Genomic DNA, 18,377 nt, shown 5'->3' with positions numbered 1-18,377 from the left:
GGTTAGTGTTAGGGGTTAAGGTTAGGGTTAGGGTTCGGGTTAGGGTTCGGGTTCGGGTTCGGGTTACTGTTCGGGTTCGGGTTCGGGTTAGGGTTATGGTTAGGGGTTAGGGTTAGGGTTAGGGGTTAGGGTTAGGGGTTAGGGTTAGGGGTTAGGGTTAGGGTTAGGGTTTAGGGGTTAGGGTTGGGGGTTAGGGTTATTGTTAGGGTTGGGTTAGGGTTAGGGTTAGGGTTAGGTTAGGGTTAGGGGTTAGGGTTAGGTTTAGGGGTTGGGGTTGGGGTTGGGGTTAGGGTTAGGGTTAGGGCTAGGGATAGGGCTAGGGTTAGGGTAGGGGTTAGGGTTAGGGTTTAGGGTTAGGGTTGGGGTTAGTTTTAGGGATTAGGGTTAGGGTTAGGGGTTAGGGTTGGGGTTGGGGTTGGGGTAGGGGTAGAGGTAGGGGTAGGATTAGGGGTTAGGGTTAGGGGTAGGGTTAGGGTTAGGGTTAGGGGTTAGGGTTAGGGGTTAGGGTTAGGGTTAGGGGTTAGGGTTAGGGGTTAGGGTTAGGGTTAGGGGTTAGGGTTAGGGGTTAGGGTTAGGGTAGGGTAGGGTAAGGTTGGGTTAGGGTTAGGGTTAGGGTAGGGGTTAGGGTTGGGGTTAGGGTTAGGGTTAGGGTTAGGGTAAGGGTAAGGGTTAGGGTTAGGGGTTAGGGTTAGGGGTAGGGGTTCGGGTTAGGGGTAGGCGTAGGGGTAGGGTTAGGGTTAGGGTTATGTGTTAGGGTTTGTGTTAGAGGTTAGGGTTAGGTTTACTGTTCGTGGTTAGAGTTACGTTTAGGGGTTAGCATTAGGGTTAGGGATTAGGTTTAGGGTAAGTGTTTAGAGTTAGTGTTGGGCTTTAGGCTCGGGGCTTAGGTTCAGGGTCAGAGGTTAGGGTTGGTGGTAGGGCTTAGATTTAGCGGTCAGTTTAAGGGCACAAGACCTGGTTAATCTACGGTGAGAGGGGTGTGGTCGGAGTCACCACAAAAGCACAACATCATTCCCCGGGCCTTGGGACAAAACCTACATGCAGGACTCAGGCAGAGCCTCATCTCACACATGGCATGGCTGTATTGTAGGCTTGCTTCACTCTGGGAATGGAAGTAGTGTGAGAATTAGGGTTAGGTTTGGGGTTAGGGGTTTCGAGTTAGGGGTTAGGTTTCGAGTCAGGGTCAGGTGCTAGGGATTAGTGGTTAGGTTTAGAGTTAGTGTTAGGGGTTAGGTGTTAAGTCTGGGTTGGGGGCCAGGGTTAGTTTTAGGGTTGGGGTTAGCGTTAGGGTTAGGGGTTAGGGTTAAGGGATAGGGTTAGGGTTAAGGGTTAGGCTTAAGGTTAGGGTTCAGGGTTAGGGTTAAGGTTTAGGGTTAGAGTCAGGGTTAAGTGTTAGGGTGAGGCTTAACAGTTAGGGTTAGGGTTAGGGGGTTAGGAATAGGGTTAGGGTTAAGGGTTAGGTTTATGGTTCAGGTTTAAGGTTAGGATTAGGGGTTATGGTTAGTGTTAACTGTAGGTCAGTGTTGGGGTTAGATCTCTAGGCATTAGCGTATAGGTTAGGGTTAGGGTTGAGTAGGGTTATGTTTAATGGTTAGGATTGGGATTAGCGTTAAGTGTTAGGGTTAAGCTTTAGGGGTTATGACTAAGGATCAATGGTTAGGGTTATTTTTTGGCGTAGGGTTAGGGTAAGGGTTTTAGGGTTAGTGTTAGTGTTGTTGGTAGGGTTAAGGTTAGGGTTGGCGTTTCAGAATTAGGGATTAGGTGTTATGGTTATGGCTAGGAGTTAGGGTTAGAATTACGGTATAGGGCTTGTTCTCAGGGTGTCATGCATTATCGTTAAGATAAGGGGTTAAGTTAGGGTTAGGGTGAGGTTTACGTGTTAAGGTGAGCAGTAGGATCAGGGTTAGGTGTTATGTTCTGGGTTAGGGTTATGGGTGTGGGGTAGGGTTTATGCTTAGGGCACGGGCCCTGTATGCACTAGGAGGCGAAGTTAGGGGTCTGTGATGGTCGCTGGGAGCCCACTCTATCGTATGCAGTGTATGGGCCTCTGGGTTTCATGCAGGACACTGTGGCAGAGCGGGCTTTCATGCATGGCTTAGTAGGATTGTAGGCTTTCAAAACTCTGAGAAAGCAAGTCTGAGAATTAGATTTAGGGTTAGGATTACGGTACGGTTTAGGGATGAAGATTAGTGATAGGGTGAGGGCTTAGGGTTAGGGGTTAGGGTTAGGGTTAGGGTTGTTGGCAGGGTGAAGGTTAGGGTTGGCATTTTAGAATTAGGGATGAGGTGTTACGGTTATGGCTAGGGGTTAGGATTAGAATTATGGGATAGGGCTTCTTCTCAGGGTGATATGCATTAAGGTTAAGATAAGGGGATAAGTTAGGGTTACGGGGAGGTTTATGTTTTAAGGTGAGCAATAGGATCAGGGTCAGGTGCTATGTTCAGGGTGAGGGTTATCTGTTAGGGGTAGTGTTTATACTTAGCGTACAGGCCCTGTCTGCACTGGGCGGGGGGCTGGGGTTAGGGGGATGGGATTGTCCCCGGGAACCCACTCTATCATACGCTAGGTATGGGCTCCTGGTTTCATGCAAGAGAGAGCTGCAGAGCCCCCTTTTACTCATGGCATGGGAGGATTTTAGGCTTTCTAAACTCTAAGAAAGCAAGAAGTCCGAGAATTAGATTTAGGGGTAGGATTATGATAATGTTTAGGGTTAGGGTTAGTGTTAAGGTGGGGTCTTAGGGTTAGGGGTTAGGGTTAGAGGTTAGTGTTAGGTGTAACAGTTACAGTTAGGTTTATGGTTAAGTTTCAGGGTTAGGGTTAAGGTTTGGGTTTAGCGTTTGGCACAGGGTTAGGCTTCAGTGTTAGCTTTATGGTTAAAGATTAGGATTAGGGTTAGTGTGAGGGTTAATGGTAAGGGTCAAGATTAAGGGTTAGGGTTGGGGTTAGGGTTAGGTTTAGGGTTAGGGCTTAGGGTTAGGGGATAGGATTAGGGTTAAGTGTTGGGCTTATGGTTAGGGTTAAAGTTTAGTGTTAGGGTTAATGTTTAGTGTTATGGTCCAGTTTAAGTGTTAGGGTGAGGGTTAACAGTTAGGATTAGGCTTAGGGGTTAGGGATATAGTGAAGGTTCAGTGTTAGGGTTAGGTTTAGGTTTCAGGGTTAGGGTTAGCTTTAGGGGTTATGGTTAGGGTTAGGTGTTAGGTTAGTGTCAGGGTTAGGTCTAGTCGTGAGGGTAAGGTTTAGGGTTAGCTTTAAGAGCTAGGGTTAGGTTTAATGGTTAGGATTAGGATTACGGTTAAAGGTTAGGGTAATGCTCAGGGGTTAGGGTGAAGGGTGAAGGGTTAGGGCTTTTGTTAGGCATAGCGTTGGGGTTAGAACTAAGGGTTCCTGTCAGTGTTAGGGTTGTAGGCAGCGTTACGGTTAGGCTTAGCGGTGGAGAATTAGGGTTAGGGATTAGGTGTTACAGTTATGACTAGGAGATAGGGTTAGAATTATGGGATAGGGGATGTTCTCAGGGAATGGGTTATGCATTAACGTTAGGATAAGAGGTTAAAGTTAGGCTCACGGTGAGGTTTACGTGTTAAGGGGAGAAATAGGAACAGGGTTAGGTGCCATGTTCAGGGTTAGGGTTATCTGTTAAAGGTATCATTTATGCTTAGCGCACGGGCCCTGTCGGCATTAGGCTGGGGGGAGGTTAGGGGGCTGGGATTGTCACCGGGAACCCACTGTATCGGACTCTGGGTATGGGCCCGTGGATTTCATGCAGGACACAGTGGTAGAGCCGCCTTTCACACATGGCATGGGAGGATTGCAGGCTTTCTAAACTCTAAGAAAGCAAGAAGTCTGAGAATTAGATTTAGGGTTAGGATTATGGTTAGGGTTCAGGATGAAGTGTAGTGTTAGGGTGAGGGGATAGGGTTACAGATTAGGGTTACGGTTTAAGGTTACTGTTAGGTTTAACGGTTACAGTTCGTTTTGGGGTTGAAGTTTGCGGATAGGGTTAAGATGAGGGGTCAGGGTTTGGTACAGGGTTAGGGTTGTGTTAGGTTTAGGGTTGAAGATTAGGATTAGGGTTAGGATTAAAGGTTAGCATGAGAGTTAACGGTTAAGATTAAGGTTAAGGGTTAGGGTTAGGGTTTAGGTTTAGGGTTAAGTGTTAGGTTTAGTTTTAGGGTTAGAGTTATGTGTTAGGGTTTGTGTTAGAGGTTAGGGTTAGGTTTACTGTTCGTGGTTAGAGTTACGTTTAGGGGTTAGCATTAGGGTTAGGGATTAGGTTTAGGGTAAGTGTTTAGAGTTAGTGTTGGGCTTTAGGCTCGGGGCTTAGGTTCAGGGTCAGAGGTTAGGGTTGGTGGTAGGGCTTAGATTTAGCGGTCAGTTTAAGGGCACAGGACCTGGTTAATCTACGGGGAGAGGGGTGTGGTCGGAGTCACCACAAAAGCACAACATCATTCCCCGGGCCTTGGGACAAAACCTACATGCAGGACTCAGGCAGAGCCTCATCTCACACATGGCATGGCTGTATTGTAGGCTTGCTTCACTCTGGGAATGGAAGTAGTGTGAGAATTAGGGTTAGGTTTGGGGTTAGGGGTTTCGAGTTAGGGGTTAGGTTTCGAGTCAGGGTCAGGTGCTAGGGATTAGTGGTTAGGTTTAGAGTTAGTGTTAGGGGTTAGGTGTTAAGTCTGGGTTGGGGGCCAGGGTTAGTTTTAGGGTTGGGGTTAGTGTTAGGGTTAGGGGTTAGGGTTAAGGGATAGGGTTAGGGTTAAGGGTTAGGCTTAAGGTTAGGGTTCAGGGTTAGGGTTAAGGTTTAGGGTTAGAGTCAGGGTTAAGTGTTAGGGTGAGGCTTAACAGTTAGGGTTAGGGTTAGGGGGTTAGGAATAGGGTTAGGGTTAAGGGTTAGGTTTATGGTTCAGGTTTAAGGTTAGGATTAGGGGTTAGGGTTAGTGTTAACTGTAGGTCAGTGTTGGGGTTAGATCTCTAGGCATTAGCGTATAGGTTAGGGTTAGGGTTGAGTAGGGTTATGTTTAATGGTTAGGATTGGCATTAGCGTTAAGGGTTAGGGTTAAGCTTTAGGGGTTATGACTAAGGTTCAATGGTTAGGGTTATTTTTAGGCGTAGGGTTCGGGTAAGGGTTTTAGGGTTAGTGTTAGTGTTGTTGGTAGGGTTAAGGTTAGGGTTGGCGTTTCAGAATTAGGGATTAGGTGTTATGGTTATGGCTAGGAGTTAGGGTTAGAATTACGGTATAGGGCTTGTTCTCAGGGTGTCATGCATTATCGTTAAGATAAGGGGTTAAGTTAGGGTTAGGGTGAGGTTTACGTGTTAAGGTGAGCAGTAGGATCAGGGTTAGGTGTTATGTTCTGGGTTAGGGTTATGGGTGTGGGGTAGGGTTTATGCTTAGGGCACGGGCCCTGTATGCACTAGGAGGCGAAGTTAGGGGTCTGTGATGGTCGCTGGGAGCCCACTCTATCGTACGCAGTGTATGGGCCTCTGGGTTTCATGCAGGACACTGTGGCAGAGCGGGCTTTCATGCATGGCTTAGTAGGATTGTAGGCTTTCAAAACTCTGAGAAAGCAAGTCTGAGAATTAGATTTAGGGTTAGGATTACGGTACGGTTTAGGGATGAAGATTAGTGATAGGGTGAGGGTTTAGGGTTAGGGGTTAGGGTTAGGGTTAGGGTTGTTGGCAGGGTGAAGGTTAGGGTTGGCATTTTAGAATTAGGGATGAGGTGTTACGGTTATGGCTAGGGGTTAGGATTAGAATTATGGGATAGGGCTTCTTCTCAGGGTGTTATGCATTAAGGTTAAGATAAGGGGATAAGTTAGGGTTACGGGGAGGTTTATGTTTTAAGGTGAGCAATAGGATCAGGGTCAGGTGCTATGTTCAGGGTGAGGGTTATCTGTTAGGGGTAGTGTTTATACTTAGCGTACAGGCCCTGTCTGCACTGGGCGGGGGGCTGGGGTTAGGGGGATGGGAATTTCCCCGGGAACCCACTCTATCATATGCTAGGTATGGGCTCCTGGTTTCATGCAAGAGAGAGCTGCAGAGCCCCCTTTTACTCATGGCATGGGAGGATTTTAGGCTTTCTAAACTCTAAGAAAGCAAGAAGTCCGAGAATTAGATTTAGGGGTAGGATTATGATAATGTTTAGGGTTAGGGTTAGTGTTAAGGTGGGGTCTTAGGGTTAGGGGTTAGGGTTAGAGGTTAGTGTTAGGTGTAACAGTTACAGTTAGGTTTATGGTTAAGTTTCAGGGTTAGGGTTAAGGTTAGGGTTTAGCGTTTGGCACAGGGTTAGGCTTCAGTGTTAGCTTTATGGTTAAAGATTAGGATTAGAGTTAGTGTGAGGGTTAATGGTAAGGGTCAAGATTAAGGGTTAGGGTTGGGGTTAGGGTTAGGTTTAGGGTTAGGGCTTAGGGTTAGGGGATAGGATTAGGGTTAAGTGTTGGGCTTATGGTTAGGGTTAAAGTTTAGTGTTAGGGTTAATGTTTAGTGTTATGGTCCAGTTTAAGTGTTAGGGTGAGGGTTAACAGTTAGGATTAGGCTTAGGGGTTAGGGATATAGTGAAGGTTCAGTGTTAGGGTTAGGTTTAGGGTTCAGGGTTAGGGTTAGCTTTAGGGGTTATGGTTAGGGTTAGGTGTTAGGTTAGTGTCAGGGTTAGGTCTAGTCGTGAGGGTAAGGTTTAGGGTTAGCTTTAAGAGCTAGGGTTAGGTTTAATGGTTAGGATTAGGATTAGGGTTAAGGGTTAGGGTAAGGCTTAGGGGTTAGGGTGAAGGGTTAGGGTCAAGGGTTAGGGTTTTTGTTAGGCATAGCGTTGGGGTTAGAATTAAGGATTCCTGTCAGTGTTAGGGTTGTAGGTAGGGTTACGGTTAGGGTTAGCGGTTTGGAATTAGGGTTAGGGATTAGGTGTCACAGTGATGACTAGGAGATAGGGTTAGAATTATGGGATAGGGGTTGTTCTCAGGAAATGGGTTATGCATTAACGTTAGGATAAGAGGTTAAAGTTAGGCGCACAGTGAGGTTTACGTGTTAAGGGGAGAAATAGGAACAGGGTTGGGTGTTACGTTCAGGGTTAGGGTTATCTGTTAAAGGTATTGTTTATGCTTAGCGCACAGGCCCTGTCTGCATTGGGCGGGCGGGGGGAGTTTAGGGGGCTGGGCTTGTACCCGGGAACCCACTCTATCATACTCTGGGTATGGGCCCGTGGGTTTCATGCAGGACACAGTGGTAGAGCCTCCTTTCACGCATGGCATGGGAGGATTGCAGGCTTTCTAAACTCTAAGAAAGCAAGCAGTCTGAGAATTAGATTTAGGGTTAGGATTATGGTTAGGGTTAAGGATGAAGTTTAGTGTTAGGGTGAGGGCTTACGGTTAGGGATTAGGGTTAGGGTTAAGGTTACTCTTAGGTTTAACGGTTACACTTTGGTTTAGGGTTGAGGTTTACGGTTAGGGTTAAGATGAGGGGTTAGGGTTTGGTACAGGGTTAGGGTTAAGTGTCAGGTTTAGGGTTGAAGATTAGGATTCGGGTTAGGATTAAAGGTTAACGTGAGAGTTAACGCTTAGGGTTAAGGTTAAGAGTTAGGGTTTAGGGTTAGGGTTAGGGTTAGTTTTAGGGTTAGAGTTATGTTCTATGGTTTGTGTTAGAGGTTAGGGTTAGGTTTACTGGTCACGGTTAGGGTTAGGTTTAGGGGGTAGCATTAGGGATAGGCTTAGGGTTAAGGGATAGGATTAGGGATAAGAGTTGGGCTTAGGGTTAGGGTTTAGTGTTAGGGTTAGCATTAAGGATTAGGGTTAGGGTCAGGGTTAAATGCTTGGGTGCGGGTAATGGTTAGGGTCAGGGTTAAGGTTCACGGATAGGGTTAGTGTTAAGGGTTACGGGTAGGTTTAGGGTTCAGGGTTAGAGTTAGCATTAGGGCTTAAGGTTAGGATTAGGCGGTAGGTTAGATTTAGGGTTAGATCTAGGCGTTAGGGTAAGGGCTAGCGTTAGGGTTAAGAGACAGTGTTAGGTTTAATGCTTAGGATTAGGGTTAGGGTTTGGGGTTAAAGTAAGTGTTAGGGGTTAGGTTTAAGGATCAAAGGTTAGGGTTATTTTTAGCTGTAGTGTTAGGGTTAGGGATAAGGGATCCCATTAGCATTAAGGGTCTTCCTTACTGTAGGGTTAAGGGTTAGGCTTAGAGTTAAAGGTTAATGTTAGGGTCAGTGTTAAGATTTAGGGTCAGGGTTAACGGTTAGGGTAAAGGTTAAGCGTTAGGGTTAGGGATTAGTGATTAGGGTTTTTGGTTAGTGTTAGGGTTAGCGGTTAGGAGTTAGTGTTTTATGAAGGGGTATGGTTAGAATTAGGATTGGGGTTAGAGTTAGGGTGAGGTATAGGGGTTAGGTTTAGGGGTTAGTTTTAGGGTAAAAGGATAGGATTAGGGTTACGGGTTGGGCTTAGGTTTAGGGTTAAAGTTTACTGCTAGGGTTAGGGATAGGGTTCAGGGTTAGCTTTAGGGGTTCTGGTTAGGGTTAGGTGTTAGGTTAGTGTCAGGGTTAGGTCTAGTGGTGACGGTAAGGTTTAGGGTTAGCTTTAAGAGCTAGGGTTAGGTTTAATGTTAGGATTAGGATTAGGGTTAAGCGTTAGGGTAAGGCTTAGGGGTTAGGGTGAAGGGTTAGGGTCAAGGGTTAGGGTTTTTGTTAGGCATAGCGTTGGGGTTAGAAGTAAGGGTTACTGTCAGTGTTAGGGTTGTAGTTAGGGTTACGGTTAGGGTTAGCGGTTTAGAATTAGGGTTAGGGATTAGGTGTCACAGTGATGATTAGGAGATACGGTTAGAATAATGGGATAGGGGTTGTTCTCAGGAAATGGGTTATGCATTAACGTTAGGATAAGAGGTTAAAGTTAGGCGCACGGTGAGGTTTACGTGTTAAGGGGAGAAATAGGAACAGGGTTGGGTGTTATGTTCAGGGTTAGGGTTATCTGTTAAAGGTATTGTTTATGCTTAGCGCACAGGCCCTGTCTGCATTGGGCGGGCGGGGGGAGTTTAGGGGGCTGGGATTGTACCCGGGAACCCACTCTATCATACTCTGGGTTTGGGCCCGTGGGTTTCATGCAGGACGCAGTGGTAGAGCCTCCTTTCACGCATGGCATGGGAGGATTGCAGGCTTTCTACACTCTAAGAAAGCAAGAAGTCTGAGAATTAGATTTAGGGTTAGGATTATGGTTAGGGTTAAGGATGAAGTTTAGTGTTAGGGTGAGGGCTTAGGGTTAGGGATTAGGGTTAGGTTAAAGGTTACTCTTAGGTTTAACGGTTACACTTTGGTTTAGGGTTGAGGTTTACGGTTAGGGTTAAGATGAGGGGTTAGGGTTTGGTACAGGGTTAGGGTTAAGTGTTAGGTTTAGGGTTGAAGATTAGGATTCGGGTTAGGATTAAAGGTTAGCGTGAGAGTTAACGCTTAGGGTTAAGGTTAAGAGTTAGGGTTTAGGGTTAGGGTTAGGGTTAGTTTTAGGGTTAGAGTTATGTGCTATGGTTTGTGTTAGAGGTTAGGGTTAGGTTTACTGGTCACGGTTAGCGTTACGTTTAGGGGGTAGCATTAGGTTTAGGGTTAGGGTTAAGGGATAGGATTAGAGATAAGTGTTGGGCTTAGGGTTAGGGTTTAGTGTTAGGGTTAGCATTAAGGATTAGGGTTAGGGTCAGGGTTAAATGCTTGGGTGCGGGTAATGGTTAGGGTCAGGGTTAAGGTTCACGGATAGGGTTAGTGTTAAGGGTTACGGGTAGGTTTAGGGTTCAGGGTTAGAGTTAGCATTAGGGCTTAAGGTTAGGATTAGGCGGTAGGTTAGATTTAGGGTTAGATCTAGGCCTTAGGATAAGGGCTAGCGTTAGGGTTAAGAGATAGGGTTAGGTTTAATGCTTAGGATTAGGGTTAGGGTTTGGGGTTAAAGTAAGTGTTAGGGGTTAGGTTTAAGGATCAAAGGTTAGGGTTATTTTTAGCTGTAGTGTTAGGGTTAGGGTTAAGGGATCCCATTAGCATTAAGGGTCTTCCTTTCTGTAGGGTTAAGGGTTAGGCTTAGAGTTAAAGGTTAAGGTAAGGGTCAGTGTTTAGATTTAGGGTGAGGGTTAACGGTTGGGGTAAAGGTTAAGCGTTAGGGTTAGGGATTAGTGATTAGGGTTTTTGGTTAGTGTTAGGGTTAGCGGTTAGGAGTTAGTGTTTTATGAAGGGGTATGGTTAGAATTAGGATTGGGGTTAGAGTTAGGGTGAGGTATAGGGGTTAGGTTTAGGGGTTAGTTTTAGGGTAAAAGGATAGGATTAGGGTTACGGGTTGGGCTTAGGTTTAGGGTTAAAGTTTACTGCTAGGGTTAGGGATAGGGTTCAGGGTTAGCTTTAGGGGTTCTGGTTAGGGTTAGGTGTTAGGTTAGTGTCAGGGTTAGGTCCAGTCGTGAGGGTAAGGTTTAGGGTTAGCTTTAAGAGCTAGGGTTAGGTTTAATGGTTAGGATTAGGATTAGGGTTACGAGTTAGGGTAAGGCTTAGGGGTTAGGGTGAAGGGTTAGGGTCAAGGGTTAGGGTTTTTGTTAGGCACAGCGTTGGGGTTAGAAATAAGGGTTACTGTCAGTGTTAGGGTTGTAGGTAGGGTTACGGTTAGGATTAGCGGTTTAGAATTAGGGTTAGGGATTAGGTGTCACAGTGATGACTAGGAGATAGGGTTAGAATTATGGGATAGGGGTTGTTCTCAGGAAATGGGTTATGCATTAACGTTAGGATATGAGGATAAAGTTAGGCGCACGGTGAGGTTTACGTGTTAAGGGGAGAAATAGGAACAGGGTTGGGTGTTATGTTCAGGGTTATGGTTATCTGTTAAAGGTATTGTTTATGCTTAGCGCACGTGCCCTGTCTGCATTGGGCGGGCGGGGGGAGTTTAGGGGGTTGGGATTGTACCCAGGAACCCACTCTATCATACTCTGGGTATGAGCCCGTGGGTTTCATGCAGGACGCAGTGGTAGAGCCTCCATTCACGCATGGCATGGGAGGATTGCAGGCTTTCTAAACTCTAAGAAAGCAAGAAGTCTGAGAATTAGATTTAGGGTTAGGATTCTGGTTAGGGTTAAGGATGAAGTTTAGTGTTAGAGTGAGGGCTTAGGGTTAGGGATTAGGGTTAGGGTTAAAGGTTACTCTTAGGTTTAACGGTTACACTTTGGTTTACGGTTGAGGTTTACGGTTAGGGTTAAGATGAGGAGTTAGGGTTTGGTACAGGTTTAGGGTTAAGTGTTAGGTTTAGGGTTGAAGATTAGAATTCGGGTTAGGATTAAAGGTTAGCGTGAGAGTTAACGCTTAGGGTTAAGGTTAAGAGTTAGGGTTTAGGGTTAGGGTTAGGGTTAGTTTTAGGGTTAGAGTTATGTGCTATGGTTTGTGTTAGAGGTTAGGGTTAGGTTTACTGGTCACGGTTAGGGTTACGTTTAGGGGTTAGCATTAGGGTTAGGGTTAGGGTTAAGGGATAGGATTAGGGATAAGAGTTGGGCTTAGGGTTAGGGTTTAGTGTTAGGGTTAGCATTAAGGATTAGTGTTAGGGTCAGGGTTAAATGCTTGGGTGCGCGTAATGGTTAGGGTCAGGGTTAATGTTCACGGATAGGGTTAGTGTTAAGTGTTACGGGTAGGTTTAGGGTTCAGGGTTAGAGTTAGCATTAGGGCTTAAGTTTAGGATTAGGCGGTAGGTAAGATTGAGGGTTAGATCTAGGCCTTAGGGTAAGGGCTAGCGTTAGGGTTAAGAGATAGGGTTAGGTTTAATGCTTAGGATTAGGGTTAGGGTTTGGGGTTAAAGTAAGTGTTAGGGGTTAGGTTTAAGGATCAAAGGTTAGGGTTATTTTTAGCTGTAGTGTTAGGGTTAGGGATAAGGGATCCCATTAGCATTAAGGGTCTTCCTTACTGTAGGGTTAAGGGTTAGGCTTAGAGTTAAAGTTTAATGTTAGGATCAGTGTTAAGATTTAGGGTGAGGGTTAACGGTTAGGGTAAAGGTTAAGCGTTAGGGTTAGGGATTAGTGATTAGGGTTTTTGGTTAGTGTTAGGGTTAGCGGTTAGGAGTTAGTGTTTTATGAAGGGGTATGGTTAGAATTAGGATTGGGGTTAGAGTTAGGGTGAGGTATAGGGGTTAGGTTTAGGGGTTAGTTTTAGGGTAAAAGGATAGGATTAGGGTTACGGGTTGGGCTTAGGTTTAGGGTTAAAGTTTACTGCTAGGGTTAGAGATAGGGTTCAGGGTTAGCTTTAGGGGTTCTGGTTAGGGTTAGGTGTTAGGTTAGTGTCAGGGTTAGGTCTAGTCGTGAGGGTAAGGTTTAGGGTTAGCTTTAAGAGCTAGGGATAGGTTTAATGGTTAGGATTAGCATTAGGGTTAAGCGTTAGGGTAAGTCTTAGGGCTTAGGGTGAAGGGTTAGGTTCAAGGGTTAGGGTTTTTGTTAGGCATAGCGTTGGTGTTAGAAGTAAGGGTTACTGTCAGTGTTAGGGTTGTAGGTAGGGTTACGGTTAGGGTTAGCGGTTTGGAATTAGGGTTAGGGATTAGGTGTCACAGTGATGACTAGGAGATAGGGTTAGAATTATGGGATAGGGGTTGTTCTCAGGAAATGGGTTATGCATTAACGTTAGGATAAGAGGTTAAAGTTAGGCGCACAGTGAGGTTTACGTGTTAAGGGGAGAAATAGGAACAGGGTTGGGTGTTACGTTCAGGGTTAGGGTTATCTGTTAAAGGTATTGTTTATGCTTAGCGCACAGGCCCTGTCTGCATTGGGCGGGCGGGGGGAGTTTAGGGGGCTGGGCTTGTACCCGGGAACCCACTCTATCATACTCTGGGTATGGGCCCGTGGGTTTCATGCAGGACACAGTGGTAGAGCCTCCTTTCACGCATGGCATGGGAGGATTGCAGGCTTTCTAAACTCTAAGAAAGCAAGCAGTCTGAGAATTAGATTTAGGGTTAGGATTATGGTTAGGGTTAAGGATGAAGTTTAGTGTTAGGGTGAGGGCTTACGGTTAGGGATTAGGGTTAGGGTTAAGGTTACTCTTAGGTTTAACGGTTACACTTTGGTTTAGGGTTGAGGTTTACGGTTAGGGTTAAGATGAGGGGTTAGGGTTTGGTACAGGGTTAGGGTTAAGTGTCAGGTTTAGGGTTGAAGATTAGGATTCGGGTTAGGATTAAAGGTTAGCGTGAGAGTTAACGCTTAGGGTTAAGGTTAAGAGTTAGGGTTTAGGGTTAGGGTTAGGGTTAGTTTTAGGGTTAGAGTTATGTGCTATGGTTTGTGTTAGAGGTTAGGGTTAGGTTTACTGGTCACGGTTAGCGTTACGTTTAGGGGGTAGCATTAGGTTTAGGGTTAGGGTTAAGGGATAGGATTAGAGATAAGTGTTGGGCTTAGGGTTAGGGTTTAGTGTTAGGGTTAGCATTAAGGATTAGGGTTAGGGTCAGGGTTAAATGCTTGGGTGCGGGTAATGGTTAGGGTCAGGGTTAAGGTTCACGGATAGGGTTAGTGTTAAGGGTTACGGGTAGGTTTAGGGTTCAGGGTTAGAGTTAGCATTAGGGCTTAAGGTTAGGATTAGGCGGTAGGTTAGATTTAGGGTTAGATCTAGGCCTTAGGATAAGGGCTAGCGTTAGGGTTAAGAGATAGGGTTAGGTTTAATGCTTAGGATTAGGGTTAGGGTTTGGGGTTAAAGTAAGTGTTAGGGGTTAGGTTTAAGGATCAAAGGTTAGGGTTATTTTTAGCTGTAGTGTTAGGGTTAGGGTTAAGGGATCCCATTAGCATTAAGGGTCTTCCTTTCTGTAGGGTTAAGGGTTAGGCTTAGAGTTAAAGGTTAAGGTAAGGGTCAGTGTTTAGATTTAGGGTGAGGGTTAACGGTTGGGGTAAAGGTTAAGCGTTAGGGTTAGGGATTAGTGATTAGGGTTTTTGGTTAGTGTTAGGGTTAGCGGTTAGGAGTTAGTGTTTTATGAAGGGGTATGGTTAGAATTAGGATTGGGGTTAGAGTTAGGGTGAGGTATAGGGGTTAGGTTTAGGGGTTAGTTTTAGGGTAAAAGGATAGGATTAGGGTTACGGGTTGGGCTTAGGTTTAGGGTTAAAGTTTACTGCTAGGGTTAGGGATAGGGTTCAGGGTTAGCTTTAGGGGTTCTGGTTAGGGTTAGGTGTTAGGTTAGTGTCAGGGTTAGGTCCAGTCGTGAGGGTAAGGTTTAGGGTTAGCTTTAAGAGCTAGGGTTAGGTTTAATGGTTAGGATTAGGATTAGGGTTACGAGTTAGGGTAAGGCTTAGGGGTTAGGGTGAAGGGTTAGGGTCAAGGGTTAGGGTTTTTGTTAGGCACAGCGTTGGGGTTAGAAATAAGGGTTACTGTCAGTGTTAGGGTTGTAGGTAGGGTTACGGTTAGGATTAGCGGTTTAGAATTAGGGTTAGGGATTAGGTGTCACAGTGATGACTAGGAGATAGGGTTAGAATTATGGGATAGGGGTTGTTCTCAGGAAATGGGTTATGCATTAACGTTAGGATATGAGGATAAAGTTAGGCGCACGGTGAGGTTTACGTGTTAAGGGGAGAAATAGGAACAGGGTTGGGTGTTATGTTCAGGGTTATGGTTATCTGTTAAAGGTATTGTTTATGCTTAGCGCACGTGCCCTGTCTGCATTGGGCGGGCGGGGGGAGTTTAGGGGGTTGGGATTGTACCCAGGAACCCACTCTATCATACTCTGGGTATGAGCCCGTGGGTTTCATGCAGGACGCAGTGGTAGAGCCTCCATTCACGCATGGCATGGGAGGATTGCAGGCTTTCTAAACTCTAAGAAAGCAAGAAGTCTGAGAATTAGATTTAGGGTTAGGATTCTGGTTAGGGTTAAGGATGAAGTTTAGTGTTAGAGTGAGGGCTTAGGGTTAGGGATTAGGGTTAGGGTTAAAGGTTACTCTTAGGTTTAACGGTTACACTTTGGTTTACGGTTGAGGTTTACGGTTAGGGTTAAGATGAGGAGTTAGGGTTTGGTACAGGTTTAGGGTTAAGTGTTAGGTTTAGGGTTGAAGATTAGAATTCGGGTTAGGATTAAAGGTTAGCGTGAGAGTTAACGCTTAGGGTTAAGGTTAAGAGTTAGGGTTTAGGGTTAGGGTTAGGGTTAGTTTTAGGGTTAGAGTTATGTGCTATGGTTTGTGTTAGAGGTTAGGGTTAGGTTTACTGGTCACGGTTAGGGTTACGTTTAGGGGTTAGCATTAGGGTTAGGGTTAGGGTTAAGGGATAGGATTAGGGATAAGAGTTGGGCTTAGGGTTAGGGTTTAGTGTTAGGGTTAGCATTAAGGATTAGTGTTAGGGTCAGGGTTAAATGCTTGGGTGCGCGTAATGGTTAGGGTCAGGGTTAATGTTCACGGATAGGGTTAGTGTTAAGTGTTACGGGTAGGTTTAGGGTTCAGGGTTAGAGTTAGCATTAGGGCTTAAGTTTAGGATTAGGCGGTAGGTAAGATTGAGGGTTAGATCTAGGCCTTAGGGTAAGGGCTAGCGTTAGGGTTAAGAGATAGGGTTAGGTTTAATGCTTAGGATTAGGGTTAGGGTTTGGGGTTAAAGTAAGTGTTAGGGGTTAGGTTTAAGGATCAAAGGTTAGGGTTATTTTTAGCTGTAGTGTTAGGGTTAGGGATAAGGGATCCCATTAGCATTAAGGGTCTTCCTTACTGTAGGGTTAAGGGTTAGGCTTAGAGTTAAAGTTTAATGTTAGGATCAGTGTTAAGATTTAGGGTGAGGGTTAACGGTTAGGGTAAAGGTTAAGCGTTAGGGTTAGGGATTAGTGATTAGGGTTTTTGGTTAGTGTTAGGGTTAGCGGTTAGGAGTTAGTGTTTTATGAAGGGGTATGGTTAGAATTAGGATTGGGGTTAGAGTTAGGGTGAGGTATAGGGGTTAGGTTTAGGGGTTAGTTTTAGGGTAAAAGGATAGGATTAGGGTTACGGGTTGGGCTTAGGTTTAGGGTTAAAGTTTACTGCTAGGGTTAGAGATAGGGTTCAGGGTTAGCTTTAGGGGTTCTGGTTAGGGTTAGGTGTTAGGTTAGTGTCAGGGTTAGGTCTAGTCGTGAGGGTAAGGTTTAGGGTTAGCTTTAAGAGCTAGGGATAGGTTTAATGGTTAGGATTAGCATTAGGGTTAAGCGTTAGGGTAAGTCTTAGGGCTTAGGGTGAAGGGTTAGGTTCAAGGGTTAGGGTTTTTGTTAGGCATAGCGTTGGTGTTAGAAGTAAGGGTTACTGTCAGTGTTAGGGTTGTAGGTAGGGTTACGGTTAGGGTTAGCGGTTTGGAATTAGGGTTAGGGATTAGGTGTCACAGTGATGACTAGGAGATAGGGTTAGAATTATGGGATAGGGGTTGTTCTCAGGAAATGGGTTATGCATTAACGTTAGGATAAGAGGTTAAAGTTAGGCGCACAGTGAGGTTTACGTGTTAAGGGGAGAAATAGGAACAGGGTTGGGTGTTACGTTCAGGGTTAGGGTTATCTGTTAAAGGTATTGTTTATGCTTAGCGCACAGGCCCTGTCTGCATTGGGCGGGCGGGGGGAGTTTAGGGGGCTGGGCTTGTACCCGGGAACCCACTCTATCATACTCTGGGTATGGGCCCGTGGGTTTCATGCAGGACACAGTGGTAGAGCCTCCTTTCACGCATGGCATGGGAGGATTGCAGGCTTTCTAAACTCTAAGAAAGCAAGCAGTCTGAGAATTAGATTTAGGGTTAGGATTATGGTTAGGGTTAAGGATGAAGTTTAGTGTTAGGGTGAGGGCTTACGGTTAGGGATTAGGGTTAGGGTTAAGGTTACTCTTAGGTTTAACGGTTACACTTTGGTTTAGGGTTGAGGTTTACGGTTAGGGTTAAGATGAGGGGTTAGGGTTTGGTACAGGGTTAGGGTTAAGTGTCAGGTTTAGGGTTGAAGATTAGGATTCGGGTTAGGATTAAAGGTTAACGTGAGAGTTAACGCTTAGGGTTAAGGTTAAGAGTTAGGGTTTAGGGTTAGGGTTAGGGTTAGTTTTAGGGTTAGAGTTATGTTCTATGGTTTGTGTTAGAGGTTAGGGTTAGGTTTACTGGTCACGGTTAGGGTTAGGTTTAGGGGGTAGCATTAGGGATAGGCTTAGGGTTAAGGGATAGGATTAGGGATAAGAGTTGGGCTTAGGGTTAGGGTTTAGTGTTAGGGTTAGCATTAAGGATTAGGGTTAGGGTCAGGGTTAAATGCTTGGGTGCGGGTAATGGTTAGGGTCAGGGTTAAGGTTCACGGATAGGGTTAGTGTTAAGGGTTACGGGTAGGTTTAGGGTTCAGGGTTAGAGTTAGCATTAGGGCTTAAGGTTAGGATTAGGCGGTAGGTTAGATTTAGGGTTAGATCTAGGCGTTAGGGTAAGGGCTAGCGTTAGGGTTAAGAGACAGTGTTAGGTTTAATGCTTAGGATTAGGGTTAGGGTTTGGGGTTAAAGTAAGTGTTAGGGGTTAGGTTTAAGGATCAAAGGTTAGGGTTATTTTTAGCTGTAGTGTTAGGGTTAGGGATAAGGGATCCCATTAGCATTAAGGGTCTTCCTTACTGTAGGGTTAAGGGTTAGGCTTAGAGTTAAAGGTTAATGTTAGGGTCAGTGTTAAGATTTAGGGTCAGGGTTAACGGTTAGGGTAAAGGTTAAGCGTTAGGGTTAGGGATTAGTGATTAGGGTTTTTGGTTAGTGTTAGGGTTAGCGGTTAGGAGTTAGTGTTTTATGAAGGGGTATGGTTAGAATTAGGATTGGGGTTAGAGTTAGGGTGAGGTATAGGGGTTAGGTTTAGGGGTTAGTTTTAGGGTAAAAGGATAGGATTAGGGTTACGGGTTGGGCTTAGGTTTAGGGTTAAAGTTTACTGCTAGGGTTAGGGATAGGGTTCAGGGTTAGCTTTAGGGGTTCTGGTTAGGGTTAGGTGTTAGGTTAGTGTCAGGGTTAGGTCTAGTGGTGACGGTAAGGTTTAGGGTTAGCTTTAAGAGCTAGGGTTAGGTTTAATGTTAGGATTAGGATTAGGGTTAAGCGTTAGGGTAAGGCTTAGGGGTTAGGGTGAAGGGTTAGGGTCAAGGGTTAGGGTTTTTGTTAGGCATAGCGTTGGGGTTAGAAGTAAGGGTTACTGTCAGTGTTAGGGTTGTAGTTAGGGTTACGGTTAGGGTTAGCGGTTTAGAATTAGGGTTAGGGATTAGGTGTCACAGTGATGATTAGGAGATACGGTTAGAATAATGGGATAGGGGTTGTTCTCAGGAAATGGGTTATGCATTAACGTTAGGATAAGAGGTTAAAGTTAGGCGCACGGTGAGGTTTACGTGTTAAGGGGAGAAATAGGAACAGGGTTGGGTGTTATGTTCAGGGTTAGGGTTATCTGTTAAAGGTATTGTTTATGCTTAGCGCACAGGCCCTGTCTGCATTGGGCGGGCGGGGGGAGTTTAGGGGGCTGGGATTG

The sequence above is a fragment of the Eulemur rufifrons genome, chromosome 30, assembly GCF_041146395.1.
Source record: "Eulemur rufifrons isolate Redbay chromosome 30, OSU_ERuf_1, whole genome shotgun sequence".
Classification (NCBI taxonomy): domain Eukaryota; kingdom Metazoa; phylum Chordata; class Mammalia; order Primates; family Lemuridae; genus Eulemur; species Eulemur rufifrons.
This window is presented reverse-complemented; position numbering follows the sequence as displayed.